This window comes from Camelus bactrianus, chromosome 36 (genome assembly GCF_048773025.1).
Source record: "Camelus bactrianus isolate YW-2024 breed Bactrian camel chromosome 36, ASM4877302v1, whole genome shotgun sequence".
Classification (NCBI taxonomy): domain Eukaryota; kingdom Metazoa; phylum Chordata; class Mammalia; order Artiodactyla; family Camelidae; genus Camelus; species Camelus bactrianus.
The window spans coordinates 11,865,533-11,881,633 of record NC_133574.1 but is presented as its reverse complement, the minus strand read 5'-3'; the positions used below and the strand labels follow the sequence as shown (position 1 = coordinate 11,881,633).

The window sequence follows — 16,101 nt, the reverse complement described above, 5'->3', positions numbered from 1 at the left end:
CTCTGTCTGACATACTTCACTGAATATGATAATCTGTAGGGTCCACCCTATTTTTAATTCTCCAGGAATGATGACTTCAATTTGAAATCTGTTATATCTTGTTTATAATTAGAAAATAAAGTTAGAATTAAATACAGGTTTGAAGTCCATTTGGAGGTATTAAAATACTCTCTATTTTATTTTGCAGGCAATTATAATCTCAGAGTTGACTGTACACCCCTTCTTTTCCAGTTGGTATATAAACTGACAAAAGAGGTATGTAAGTAGATCTGTCATAATGTTTTTTGATGAGTGGATAAATCAATAACTTTTGTTTTCTAAATTACTAATATTTAAACTGGTGACAGACATAGCTGATTTGTATAAATAACAAATCAGAATGAGCTTTAATACACTACTTATGTGACATAACTATGAGAACAGTAGTGCTAGTCTCTGTTCTAATAATAGTTCCTAATAATTGTATACACTTGTTAAAATGTGCAGGGTCTATTGTTTCATGGGGCAGAGTCTCTTTGATATAACAGAAAGAATACTGAGCTGGGATGGGGAAGCCTTGGCTGTGAAGATTGCCTTGGCCATTCATTCATTCATTCATTCATTCATTCAGCAAGTATTTATTGTGTGGTTACTATGTATCAGGTCCTATGAAATGAATTCTAGCAGCTACAGTGATAAAAGCACAAGGTTTCTGAATCCAAATACTTTATAATCTAGAGAGGCCACAGACCTGTAAATGAGGACTCATACTTCACTTGAATATTGGATACTATATACAGTGGAGGACAGTTGTGGAAGAGAGAAGTTAAAACCCTGGGGTAGCTGGTGAGGTTGGAAAGCACTAGAAGGTGTTCACAGAAGGATTAGTGGTTAGGCTGTAAAATGGAAGGATGTGAAAGTGGGGAGAAGGTTTCTCCTCAGAGGACACAGGACCTAATAAAGACATGGATGTGTGAAAGAACATTTCCCGACCTCTGGGTAATGCAATATAACCTAAATGTAAGGTGTTGGTGAAAAAGCTGGCAAGAAACGGGGCCTGACACATAGGCCTAAGTGTTCATAAATCTGGTGATGGAGAAATTAAAGAATCTTTAACAAGGTTGTATATTATCATTTTTATTCATTAGAAAAATTACTCTGTATCAGTGCATTGAATAGGTTAAGCTGTAGTAAGTCTAAAAGCAAAATGGAAATAATTCCACATAATCATTTAGCGCACAGGAATTTATAAATACTAGTTATTGATGTAAAAAGTACTCTGAAAATGCTAATGCACTCTGAATCTCTAAAAATTATGTGATCTACTCATTGAGTATATGTGTGCTTCATTTAAATAACCCCCCATTATAGAATTTAACTGTAAAAATATTTCTTTCAAGTAGGTATCACTTAGATGACAGTGGGAAGTAGATGTCACATCTCTGTGGTCCTGTTTCCCAATCGCCCTTCATCTTGCCCTGTCCTTTTCACTGTTAGTGTCTTTAACATCTCATCCTCCCAAGTGAGCATCCTCCCATGCCCATCACAACTCCCACCATACTGGGAAGCTTAGGTCCTTGATCCTTTTATTGAAATGTCCCATAAAAACATCTTATCTAAAAGCACGCTGTAAAGACAGCCCTTGTTGGGGAATCCTTCTCAGGAGATACATTTACACTCTGTCCTACAGAGGAGGCTCCTGCCTTTATAGGAGGGGTAGTAAGAATTTTAGGGCCAAGAAGGAGAAGCTTAGGTCTATCCCCTTTGTACATTTATTTAATAAGTATTAAATGTGTAAATGGTTACCATAGTGACAGGATAACTCAAACATAGATTCTGCTATTAGTGTGTTACCTGTGTAGCCAGGAGAGACTATGATCAGGAATTTTCAAATCCAAGATAGAGATTAAAATCACCAAAGTGAATACAGATAAAAGTGTGGGAAGCAAAAAATAAATATCTTAGTTTATTATTTTACATGTTGGAATTAAACAGCCTGCTTAATGGGAAATTGCAAGTTTTTTTCCCATTTTAAAGCCTCTTTTATGTTAATTTGAATTTAATTTTCATGCCACTTTATATACAATATATTTGTCTTTCAGAGTTTTTGTTTTAGGTAGTTTTTTAACAGTGTAACTGGGAAATTAAAATGTATCTTTAGAAGTTACATTATCAGGATGAACTAATTAATTGTCCAGAAGAGAAGAGTGAGATTTTATAATCTTGTTTGATTTGTTAGTGGAAGAATCAGACATCATTCATCTGGAGAAATGCTATTGGTTGCTGAGGGCTCAATCCTGAACTGGATGACTTGATTTAGAGACATTTGGCCCATTGGCTTCACCACCAATTTGTCCATCTCTGAGTGAAGGTGGGAATCCTATTTTCTACAAATGTTCTTTGCTAAAAACGTGAGCCTTGTTCCACCTTTGGAGCCTTGTGTAAGTCGGTTTACCTTTCTGCACCTGAATATTCTCATATATAAAATCGGTTTGACCAAGAAAATCATTATGAAACTGTGCTCCAGTGCGGTGCCTGAGCATCTGGTGCAAGGTCAGGGTGGTGGACACTGAATAGGCAAAGCTCTAGCTTCCACACATGACCCCACCTCTTCCTCAGCTGAGTAATGTCTATTGTATTTCTTTTATATAGAAGAAGGTTCCACTGCTGTATCCTTCCCCCACCCTTAAAAAATTAAGAAACCACTGGACTAGACCATCTCTAAGGTCCCCACTTAGCTCTAAACTTTTCACTACTATATATATATATAATTAAATGAGGTTTACAAGGAGTAGTTGTGGGTGATAATCACAAAAACTGTATTTGAAATCTGAAAGCTTGGGTTCTGCTTCTGATTCAGACCTTTTTAAAAAAAATTTCTTACTTTCAGCAAGTCATTTAACTACTTCTTAGCTTCAATTTTCTGCTCTTTGAGGGCACAGAATTAGATTCTTGAAATAGTCTGTATTCTTCAGGTTTCTAGTGTGTTTTAGAAATACTTGTTAGGGGAGCTAGAACAGACAGGGCTTCCACTTCAGCAGTGCAGTTATGTTTTTACCTTTTTAGAATTAGAGATTGAGAAATCATTTCATTTGAAAACAAAATGATTCCATTTATTTTTTATGAAAAGTTTAAAATCCACAGGATTAGATTATAAATTGCCCTTTATTTCTGAAATTTAATATATTTATGTATACAGATTAAGTGGTACAATGAAGACTGCAGTACAGAATTTCTTTCTCTTATAATATAGTGTGTTAGTTTTCTTTGCTTCATGAAGGAGCTGTATGAAGCTTGTTAATAACAACATAGTATATCTTTTATAGAGTTCAACTTTTCTTCTTCTTTTTTCCTTTTTCTTCTTAGTCTTTCCAAATTAGGATAATTGTGGTCTCTGACTTTTTTCCAGTTACATTTTTAAAATATACTTTTATTTTTTACATTCTACAATCACTTTAGACTTTTGGAATTCATATAAGATAGAGACAGGTAGGCAGACAAAACCAAACACTAAATGATAGTATTTTCTTCTAGGAAGTTAAATTTTGGTTATAATTATGCCAGGGGGGAAAAAAAAACTTCCTAAGACAGTGGAAACTACTGATAACTTTTAAAAACTAAGTCAGTTTGTGCGAGTCATGCCTCCTTTCATAAGCATGTCATTATTAACAGGAAGTTTGTTGGCTGTGATTTATTCTGTGGTCCTATTTTACAGGTTTATTAACGCTTTTGGTGAAAATCATGACAGCCACATAGATTTTAAGGAGATATCCTGTGGGTTATCAGCTTGTTGCAGAGGACCTCTGGCTGAAAGACAGAAATGTAAGTGTGTTAAACATCACAAAATTTGGAAGCTATACAGAGAAAAAAATTAGCATCCATTCATGTAAAAAATCATCTGATTAAAGCTTGAATTTTCATCCCTTTGGCAAATAGCAATCTCTTGCTGAGGTTTTACTGAGGTCAGTGTAAAGGTTCAATCATCTGTTCTTCTTTACTGTGGAGTAATTTAAGATCTTTGTTATTAATAATGGTTGATTTTCCAGATGAATGTACAATTCATGGTAAATGAACTACATCATTCATGATGTGTTTGAAAATGTTAAGCATATAGAAAATATTTTCTGGTAGTCTATATAGAAAATTTGTCTTGCTTAACTTGAATTCCAACTTATTTTCTAGCACTGTGTATATTGATATTTTATTAGCAAAATTAAATTTATGATAAAACAATTTTATTAAATACTAAATTTATCTTTTAAACCTAGCTAAAATATTATAGCGTAATTTATAAGCATATTACATTAATAAATCTTAACCATATTTGGTTAGGAAAATGCAGCAGTTTACATTTAATTGGAACCTAATTCTTATATATTCACTAGGGTCATTATCTCTGCATATTTCTAAAATACAGCTTCACAAATACTGCGTATTTTGGGTATGATACTTATTAGTTCAATATTCTTTAGTAATGTTGTACTGTGATGTACTCAGTTAATTTCATAGCATAATTAATACATAATTATTACACACACGGGTGTGTGAAGTAGATAATTATTTAATCTTAAAAATTTAGATTTCTTTTATCTTCCCTGATAGTATACCATTACTCTAACCTGGCTTTGTGATAGATTATTTGTTCACATTAAAGTTCTGGTATTAAAGAGGCTGAAGTCTTTGTTTCTCAATTGAGGTTAATTATTGTCTTAAATTTTTTTTTAATTTATTTTTTGCCAGTGGACTAGTGGAAGTTAACCAACTAGACTAACTAGCAATTTTGCTGATATTGATGTTAATTAGCAAAGTGCTGATATTTCGGATTTTTAGCTTGTTGTATATAAACTTCATTGAAGATTTGAGATTGTTCTTAGGCAAAAATATTGGGTGCACATTAATTACACTGGAGAGGCAAAATCTTTATACAGTCATCTCTCATTATCTGCTGAGGATTGGTTCTGAGACCCTCTCAGATACCAAATCCATGGATGCTCAAGTCCTTATGTAAAATGGCATAGTATTTGCATATAACCTATGCACATCCTCCTGTATACTTTCAATCATTTCTAGGTTACTTGTAATACCTAATACAATGTAATTATTTGTAAATACAATGTAAATGATATGTAAATAGTTGTCAGTGAATAGCAAATTCAAGTTTTGCTTTTGAGAACTTTCTGGGAAAATTTATATATATATATATATAATTTTTGATCTATTGTTTATACCTGTGAATGCAGAACCAATGGATACAGGGGGCTGACTGTACCAGCTTTTTGTTGATTCTTAATGTAGATGGAATATTTTGAACATTGTAAGAATCAACTCTGAAGTGATCAGTTTTAAATATTAGAAATTAATTTAAAAGCTTGAATTACCTTCTCAAAATCTGTGAGATATTGTATAGTAACTTGGCCCTTCTTTTTCAGTTTACAAGAAATTTAACTTTAGATTTAGGTGAAGGATAGAGTTCTCTAAGCTGGCTAATGATATAAGGAGAGAGACTTGTGAAGTGTACAGGAATTCCTACAAGTTCAAAGGACTTTAATGACACAATCTCCTCCAAATAAGAACTTAATCCAGAATGTAATTGTTTGAGGAACTAAGTAATTTTACTAGGGCAGCTTGTAATAAAATGTATTATACTTCAGAATATGAAAGTAATTTCCCTCCATAAGAGTTTCTTTCCTTTAGTTTGCTTCAAGGTATTTGATGTTGATGGTGATGGAGTTCTCTCTAGGGTTGAACTGAGAGACACGTGGTTGCACATTTAGAGGCCTGGAAGGACAACTGCACCGATCATACCCTGGTAAAGTCTGATTGTATACATCTTCTTGAATGTAAACTTCCAACAGGAACATAGAGTGAAGAATTTTTTAAAACAGGTTGAGAAAAAGATTTCTTACTACTTCTAGGTTCTATATTATGCTACTCAAAATATTCATAGCCAAAGATGCAAAATTGGGAAGAGAATTTGCCTTAGAAAATTTAATAAGCTGAATGTATTATATTAAAAAAATGAAACCACTGGAAAATTGTCATAAATTTTTAAGGCAAACAAACAATCTATTTCTGTAATTAAAAAAAGAAAAAAAAAGTTGACCCAAAATACTTTATACTTCAGCTACTGGCTAATAAAAATGATACCTTCTCTATCCTAACTACTGATTTGGGTTTCTGGTTTTAAAGGAATTACATGTGGATGTATCCAACATTGTAGAAGACACATAGAATGCACATGACACCACAAAGGTGAGTCTAGCAGAGACTAATTTATTCTTTTCTAAAAATACATTATATTCTGAATTGGTATACATACCTTACGTATACATACTTGAATCTCTTCTACATCATCCCTGCTAAATGCTTATTTGGACCTGTCGTTACAATACCTCCGAGTTGTCCCTAAGGAAAGCCCATTCCACCTTTAAACAACTCCATTAAGTGTTATTTACATAAAAACATTATATTTTATAAGCTAGGCATTTTATAAAAATTAAGTAGAGACAGCCCTTGACATCTGTAGTTTATAATCTTTACTTCTCCCATTTTAATACATTATGGTAAGACAAAGCTTATATTGAGCAAAAGAAGCCACAGAATAAAAGAACACATTGTACAATTCAATTTATATGAAGTTCTAGAACAGAGACAACTCATGTTAATAATTGTTACAATAGTGATTTTGGAGATGGGTCATTTAACTGGGAAGGACCATAGGATATCTGGGATGATGGAAATTATTTTTTATCTCAATCTGGGTGGTGTATATAGTTTTAAAAATTTTTTTTTCAATAATATTGGTGAGGGTCTGTTCTAAGTTTTTTAATAGCAGCCAGAATAAGTGTATAATAGCAGAAACAAGCATGTACTTTACAAAGAATAAAGCCTTGAATTTTTTTTAGTTTCACAACATTTATTAAAGATATTATAATAGGTTTGCCTTAATGTCTATGTATCCCTGTGAAACTGAAGATAATCCATATATGTGAGACACATATGAGTTAATTTGACCCTTTCTATTCAAATGTTGACATGTACCAAGTAGCAGATGGTAGGATGTAGACCATAGTGGTCTTCTACAGGCTTAGAAAAATAAGTAACTTTTTTTTTCAATCACAAATCCAGAAGAAATCATCATAGTCTTATTAACTGACACTCAATAGAAATAAATAATAGAAATGAATTTTTCAGGGCTTGATCTTTGTTTGGCAACTCAGATAACAGTCTTCATTTACTTTTCTGCCCAAAACTAAGGTAGCCATTTCTATTTGGTATATATGAAAACAGAAACATAGGAAAGTTTCTGTTAGGAAATACCTTATGTAGAGATACAATTTCCATTGCCTTTTTTCTGGGTGTTTGATAAGTATGGAGGTTATCATCGCTGTCTATTTTTATGTAAGACCGTGTTTCTTCTTATGGCTGTACTTTTGAACATTAAAAAAAAAGATAATTTAGCTGCTCCATCTCCGTGTAACCATAATAATGAAATGGTAAAAATTTAGAATAGAATTTGGACCTTTCAACCAAACCTATTACCCATATTCACTGGTGACTAGACTGTGACAATATTACCCATTATTTTGTACCATTACATTGGTATTAATATACTTTTATGGAAGTTGCATCATGAAAGCCAATAATTACCATCATAGTGCTTTAAAATCTTTTCTTATAATACATGGTATTATATATTGAATGAATACATGAATATCATTAATAATAAATATTAAATATCATTAAATAATAAATCATTAGATAATAAAAATATAATTAATAAAAGCTAAGAACATTATTATTCATCTAGGATTGTTAAGGTGATTGTTCAAAACATGAAGTAAGAAGCATTTGGTTATATTTTTGCCTGCCAAGAAATATTGTCTACTGTATATAAATGTAATTTTTGGTACACTTTGACACCAAAAAAAAAAAAAATACTGCTTTATTCAACTTGTGAAAGTAATGTTAAATTTTATTTTGAGGAAATGTTAATATAGATACTCATTTATTATATATATTTAGTTTTTTTAAATCTCTTAAGAAGTCTAATAATATTGCCAGATGTTTTAAAGAAGATCTTAGAAAATTGTTAGGGTCAAAGGGCATAATCCAGAGAGTTTGGAAAGATGCTTTCAAAGTTAGTAAATAGTCCTTTTTCTCTAACCAGAACCTTTTGTGGGTTCTGTTAGTAAACTTCACCTTGAACCAGAAGATACTGTGAGTTATTTCCCAGGTCTTACTGGAGGAAATAGATTTTTGGTGATAAATTGCCCACGTTGTGACTGACTACTTCAGAGTTTGGTTACTTTTGAACTTATTCTTGCTGGCCTACTTTCAGATGAACACATAGCATCACGTTAAATCATTAGTTTTCTTTCAGACAAATGACCATTGCAAGTTTAATAAAACAGATTTTATTCAAATAATATAAGAAGATGAAGATTTAAGATATTCTTAAATATTGTTTCTCTTTCAGAATGGCCATCTTAACTCTAGAGAAATATCATATCTGGAGTGTGAAAAATGTTCTTGCCAATGAGTTTTTGAATCTACATTTCCAGGTATGTTTAAGGTAAATGACAGAGACCGAGGGCAGTGGTACCAGTAGTTCTACATCTTTTCCATTATGTAGTAGTTAGACAACTAGACTACAAAACCATATATTGTCAAAAGAACTGCATTAACCTGTACACCACCTGCAGATGGTAAGTTAGAGCGTGAGTGCTTCTCAGAGTCACAATGTGCATGATAGGAAAGTAGAGTATAGCTGATAATGTTTGTCTTAATAACTCATGATAGAGCAGATTGTAGACACATAGAAAAGAATTTAAAATGTAAAAGCCATTATAATTTGCTATTTTTCTTTACCTTTTTTTTTTTTTTTTTAAGACCCTTCTTAACAAGTAAGGCAGCGTGGACAGAGACATAGATCATAAGTCGGCAGCTGTAAATTTTTCACAAAGTATACAATCTTTCCAGTTAGGAGGTTATTTTAGATGCAAATCTGTTTCTTAATTTTCTTTTATTCTGTCTTTCTTTCTTTTTTTTTTTAATTTAATTCTTTAGAAGGTCCAAAAAAGATTGAAGGAGAAAGGAGGAAAAAAAGCTGCCAGGGGTGAACATGAAATCATAAAACTTGCCAGATTTTAACTATTTTCCAGTTAAAGTAGTTCTCTTTGCTCCAATTTAAAGAAACAACTTATAGTTTCCCATTTTTCATAGTTCTTCATAAATATATATTGATTTAATAGTATTTTACAGGGTATGAGTAGGGACAGACTGGAAGTTCAAGATTTGTAAATACTGACAGGTATCTATAGAATAGATAAACAAGTTTATACTGTATAGCACAGGGAAATATATTCAAAATTTTGTAGTAGCTCATGGGGAAAAAATATGAAAACAAATATACGTATATTCGTAATGTACTGAAAAATTGTGCTGTACACCAGAAATTGACACAACATTTTAAACGGACTATAACTCAGTAAAAAAATAAAAATAAGATAAAACTGTTAGAACACTATAAAAAAAGTAGTATTTTAGATTTTTCTTATTTTATTCTCCTTTTCTTATAAAAGCACCCCTATGAAGATCAGTAAGACTTGATATCTTTATATCTATCATGATTCTCCATTGTAAATACAGAGTAACCTGCCTGTGACACAGCTATGTTAGAATAAATGAAAATTGAACTCTTCCTGACAGCTAATAATTAATGTATATTTAAAGCATATGAAATCTGATAAGTCTATGATACCCATTTAAATCAATCAGTTGCTCCACTGTCAGTTATCAGCCAGGATCTAAGTTGATGTCTATAAAATATAAATACATATAAAAATAATATAAACCTACTATAAACAGAAATGACTTGCTTAGTAATATGAAAATTGAGCAGCTATTTTTATCTCATTTAAAATGATGTCCTCAGTTACTTTAAGTTATCATTAATTATATAAACATTTTGACCACTTAAGTTTGTGTCTGAGTCACCTTGCAGCTCTTACATAGCAAAGCATTTTGAACTTTTATATTGCCTTTCCTATTTTCTCATGTTTATCAGGGACTTGCATAGGCACTATTTTTTCTAGGACTCTATAAACAGATGTATGCCTGAGATTTTCTTTTGTGTCTGTGTTTCTAGCATTATATTACTGACAGATTTTTTTGTTGGTTATCAATCTAATTTTTTTTCTTGGTATATATAGTCCTTTCAGCCCTTTCAAATATATATATATGTAGTCAGTTTACAATGTGTCAATTTCTGGTGTACAGCACAATGCTTCAGTCATACATGAACATACATATATTACTTTTCATACTCTTTTTCACCATAAGTTACTACAAAACAGTATTGGATATAGTTCCTTGTGCTATACAGTATGAACTTGTTTATAAATTGGGAGTTTGAGATTTGCAGGTACTAAATATTAACATTACATTTTATGATGCTTACTTTATCCCATATTCAGACATGCTTTTAAAACTTAATTTTCACTTAATATATAAGTAATCAGACTTACTCTAAATTGTTTTATTTTCTGTCTGTTTCTAAAATAGAATTAGCTAGTAAATTCAGTGATAAAAGCTTGAATTATACTTTTATTTTATTTGCCAAGATCCCACTCCTGGCTGACCATTTTGGGTATTTAAGTATAAAGTAAGTAAATGTCAGTAGAATTAGGAAACCATTCCTGTGGTAATATTATTTTCAGTCCTTTCAAATAAACTCAGTGCCCAATATTTTGCAGAGGAAGCATTCTAAACATGATCAGGATCTTCTATCTTGTATGTTTGTCAGAAAGCGTCAAATGTTAAACAGTTTGATAAACAGAATAGTGCACCACACTGACCCCTACCTATATCCATGCTCTAATCCTGAAATCTGTGAATATGTTATTTTACATGGCAAAGGGGATTTTGCAGATGTATCAGGTTAAGGACTCTGAGACAGGGAGATTAGCCTGGATTATCTACATGGGCCTAGTCTAACAATAGGAGTCCTTAAAAATTGAAAATCTTTCCCAGCTGTGGTCAGAAAGATATGACTTTGGAAGAAGGATTAGAAAGCTGTAAAGCTGTTAGCTTTGAAGATAGATGAAGGGCCATGGGTAAAGAAATGTGGGTGAACTCTAGAAGCTGGAAAAGACAAGGAAATATATTCTTCCTTTGACCTACAGAAGGGCATACAGCCCTGCTGACATCTTGATTTTTAGCCAAATGATACCTGTTCCTGACTTGACCTACAGAACCATAAAATAGTAAGTTTGTGTTGCTTTAAGCTACAAAATTTGTGATAATTTGTTACAGCAGTGATAAAAATAAATATAGGGGAGGTAATCCAACTTTATGGATTGGAGGGCTCAGCATTTTAAAGATGTCAGTTCCCCTTCAACTGATTCAAAGATTTATATGTGCACATCAAAATCCCCAACAGTTAATTGTTGTTACTGTTTTTTTGTAGAACTTGACAAGCTGATACTAAATACATAGAGAAGCGTGAAGGGCCAACAATAGCCAAGATGATATTAAAGAACAATGTTAAAGGACTTATAAAACAATATTAAGTCTATGTGATAACTACCTAAAGTTAGACATATAGACCAATGGAACAGCATTGAATTAAACCCTGTACCATACATGAACAGTAACTTTAGATAGATTATAAATCTAATATATTTGAGACATAAAGCAAAGCATCTGGGGGAGGGTAAAGCTTAGGTGGAATGTGTGCTTAGCATGCATAAGGTCTTGGGTTCAACTCCCAGTACCTCCATTAAAATAAATAACCTAATCCCCCACCAAAATAAAGCATCTAGAAAATAGTGTAGGAGATATTTTAATGACTTTGAAGTGGCAAAGAGTTCTTAAACCAGACAAAGCATGAAACATAAGAGTTTTAAGTTGGACTTCAGTAAAATTAAGAATTATTTTTATCAAGAGATACCATTAAGAAAGTGAAAAGCTAAGCCACACGGTGGGAAAATATATTTGCTATACCTATATCCAACAAAAGACTTGTATCTAGGGCATATAAAGAACAAAAACCAGTGGAGAAAAAGGCAGAACCTCAATATTAAAATATGCAAAGTAACTGAACAGGTGCTTCACACACACACAAAAAAATCCACATAAGCTATGAAAAGGGGCTGACCTCTTTAGTAATAATGGAAATACGTACTAAAACCACACTTGGAACACCATTAGACATCCACTAGAATAGTTAATTGTTAAGTGATATGAAGCATTGGTGAGGGCAACAAGCAATGGGGACTCTTACACATGGCCAGTGGGAATATAAATTCTTACAAATACTTTGGAAATAGGCTTTTTGAATGAAAGTTATATATGTGTGTGTGTGTGTGTATATATGTACACACACACACATACACATACACACACACCCACACCCTATTACCAAGGGTAAGCCATGTGTGTACCCTTCTACATCTGAGCACCAAAGGACATCCAGAAAATTCTCATAATCACTATTTGTTATACCCCCAAATAGAAAATGACCCAAACACTTGTCAACAATAAATACATAACCATAAGTGGTGGCACATGCATACAAGTTGTATACTTTAAAGCAATAAAAAATATACTAGTTTACAGAAAACACTAGTGGATGAATCTTACATAATGTTGAGTGGAAAGTACGGGACCAAAAATTTCAAAAGCAAAAAAACCAATCCATGGTGGCTGAATTTAGGATGGTGAGCCCATCAAAGGGGTGCCGTAGTAACTGGGAAGAAACCCAAAGTGGAACAGCAATGTCCTGTTTCTTGACTGGATGAAGGTTACATAGATGTGTTTACTTTGTGAAAAATCACTGAGCTGTATACTTAAGATGTGTTCACATTTAAGCATGTATACTATATTTGCATTTTTTAAAAAAAAGTTTGCTTGCAAAAAAAGATATCCAAAGCCCAAGTATTTATCAGTAGGAGAATGGATAAAACAAATGATAGTATATTCAAACAATGGAATAATACTCAACAATAAAAAAGAACCAACTACTGATACAAGGATGAACCTCAAAAGACTAATTTATACATTTCATTGTCAGGTAAATTTTAACTCAGAAGGTAAACAAAACTGTAAACAGGCATGTGCCCTGGGGGGAGGGGTGCTGTAGCCTTTGTCTCCTCAGACCTGTGCCATTACTGGCACATCTCGCAAGAAGAGAGGCAGGGCTCAGCCACAGCTACCATCTCCTCCTGTGCATAGTGCCTGGGTGGGGGCGGGGCTGAGGCCTGAATCTGCACGTGGGGGCTCCACAACCTCCTAGGCAGGACTGAGACTTGTTTATAGCCCGAGGCAGAGAGGATCTTTCTACCCTGACACCTCAGAGAACTTGTGCTGCCAAGAGAAACAAGGAGCTCAGATTTGGCACAGAGCATAGGTGGGGCTGTTCCGCAGTCTTCCCCGAGCCCACCTACAGACCGCCTACCCGAGGCAGAGCAGGCAGCTGCACAGAGCAGCAGAGTGACCAGCACGAGGAGAGAGCAGGTGGGCAGCCACCCACCTTCTTAGCAGGAACACAGCACCTGACCACGGTGCTGGGACGGGGTGTGATCTGCCCACCTGCCTCCCCCTGATCACAGCATCTGACTGTGGCATCAGGAGGGGGAGTGACATGCCCGCCCACCGGGTAAGAGCTCAGCTCCTGACCTAGTGTTAGGAGGGGACACAATCTGTTAGCTAACAGCCACTGAGAGCAGCACAGATGAGGGCGCCAACAGAAGGCCTATGAAACAGCAAGCTGAGTTCGCGAAGCAGGGTGAAGATACAAAGACCTCTTGATCAAATCATTAAGGGCACACCATCTCCAGGTTAAGTAGGTAACTGATACTCCTTAAGCCACGGTGCCAGAGAGATAGGAGCAATGTGAAGAAGCAGAGAAACCACTCCCAATTAAAAGATCAAGAGAAATCCCCTGAAAGCATGATCAAGGAAAAAGACATTGATGGCCTACTAGATCAAGGTTTCAAAAAACGAGTGATCAAAGTACTGAAGGAACTAAAAAAAATAGTGTTTAGGGATATAAAATATGTCAAAAATGAAATAGAAACTATAAAGAAGAACCAAGTAGAATTAGTAAACTCATTGTCTGAGATGAGAGCTGACCTAAAGGCTGTGCAAAGCAGACTAGAAAATACAGAAGAACAAATATGTGATCTAGAAGACAGGACAACAGGAAGCACCCAATCAGAACAGCTGAGAGAAAAACAAATAAAAAACAATGAAAACAATATACGGGACCTATGGGGTAATATAAAGTGTGCCAATCTATGCATAATAGGAGTTCCAGAAGGGGAAAAAGAACAAAGGGGATTGAAAAGGTATGGGAAGGACTCATGACTGAAAACTTCCCAGACCTATAGAAGGAATCATATCCAAGCACAGGAGGCTCAGAGGGTCCCAAACAGGAAGAACCCAAACATACCCACACCAAGGCATATCCTAATCAAGATAGCCAGAGTCAAGGATAAAGAAATGATCCTAAAGGAAGTGAGAGAAAAACAAAGAGTGAGTTACAAGGGAACCCCCATAAGGTTTTCAGCTGATTTCTCTACACTATTTACAACAGCTAAGACATGGAAGCAGCCTAAAATGTCCATCAACAGATGACTGGATAAAGATGTGGGGTATTTATATGATGGGATAGTATTAGCCACAAAAAAAGACAACATAACGCCATTTGCAGAGACATGGATGCTCCTGGAGAATATTATTCTAGGTGGAGCAGAACATAAGAAAGAGGAATACCATATGAGATCACTCATGTGTGGAATCTTAAATATATGCAAGATCTTGTGGTAACTCACAGCAAAAAAATAAAGTGACAATGAATGTATGTACGTTCATGTATAACTGAAAAATTGTGCTCTACACTGGAATTTGTCATAACATTGTAAAATGACTATTACTCAATAAAAAATGTTTAAAAATAAGTAAAATAAAATATAACCTTTAAAATACTGTATAATGAGAGGTGTGATGTTCTAGTATCTGTTCTAAGAAGTACGTTAGACACACATAAGAATAACCAATGGTCAGAAAGATCACATGTTACCAGCTACCACCCCATGCAAATTAATGGCATTTAGGAGATATTCATATATGTGTGTACATATGTAAAATATGTATTAGTATATATGTAAATCAAATAAAATATTATAATCTAATGTAAAATCATATCAGCAAAAGCACTGTGCTGACATAAGTATCTTGGTGTAAATAGATTACAATTTTTTATTGAGTTGTCATAATGGGAATATTGTGAACCAAGTGGAAGTTGTAAAAAAAAGTCATCCAAAAAAAAAAAAAAAAATCCTGACTACATGAAAAGATGCACAGTTACTATAAGGGCTCTCCCCTTATTTACTATCAGTGTGAGAAAGTCTCTTGGTATAAGTTAGGAGAATTAAAAACTCTTAACAAGACACAAAAATGCACTCTCTGTTAAAGAAAATAAACCAAAAGAAAAAAACAAATGAATGGACAATTAAGATCCTACAGATAAAAATACCAATTTTTATGGGAAATATAGCCTTAAAATAAAAAATGAGATTATATTCTAATTTCACCTTTTGAATAAAGATATACAAAATTTAGCTGAATACCTTCGTATTTTGCACTTATGAAGAAAAAATGTATTTGCAATGAAAAAACAGCCATTATCCTGCCTTTTGAGTATTCTAAAGTTTTAGGTTTGAATATATTTCATCTTAAATGGTCTTAAGCACTATGCAGTGGTTGGTGTTTTAAAAATACCACTGTGTGTGGAAATTCTAAAAGTGATTCAAAAAATTTATATTTTTGTAATAATTTAGTAATGGCCTGGATATTATTTTTAACAAGACTACTCACCATGGAATGGTGCAAGATTTTTTCGATGAGTTTATATTCACACATGTTGAAGATTGTCACTATATTATGAGAAAATGTCAACCATGGCAGTATTTTGACTTGAAAACGAGATAAGCTGAGAAGCATATTTTAAGTATAAAATAAATGATTGCATGCCTTTAAAGACAAGAAAGTAAAAGCACGATAAACTCTGACTTTGACACACTTAAAATATAAAAATTAACATAATGTGATTTACAC

At 33.5% G+C, this 16,101-nt stretch overlaps 1 protein-coding gene and 1 long non-coding RNA gene across 2 annotated transcripts in view; one reads left to right on the top strand and one right to left on the bottom strand.

Annotated features, from left to right (window-relative positions):
- The window catches only part of LOC141576183 (uncharacterized), a 28,669-nt gene extending 13,692 nt beyond the window's left edge, over positions 1 to 14,977 (top strand). The window contains exons 8-13 of the mRNA XM_074358652.1: positions 188 to 255; positions 2,219 to 2,350; positions 3,695 to 3,801; positions 5,674 to 5,788; positions 6,169 to 6,231; positions 8,459 to 14,977. The gene's annotated coding sequence lies outside the window, so the exon portion shown is untranslated. The remainder of the gene's footprint in view (positions 1 to 187; positions 256 to 2,218; positions 2,351 to 3,694; positions 3,802 to 5,673; positions 5,789 to 6,168; positions 6,232 to 8,458) is intronic.
- The window catches only part of LOC141576184 (uncharacterized), a 41,880-nt gene that overhangs the window by 25,224 nt on the left and 555 nt on the right, over positions 1 to 16,101 (bottom strand). The gene's annotated exons all lie outside the window — the stretch shown is intronic.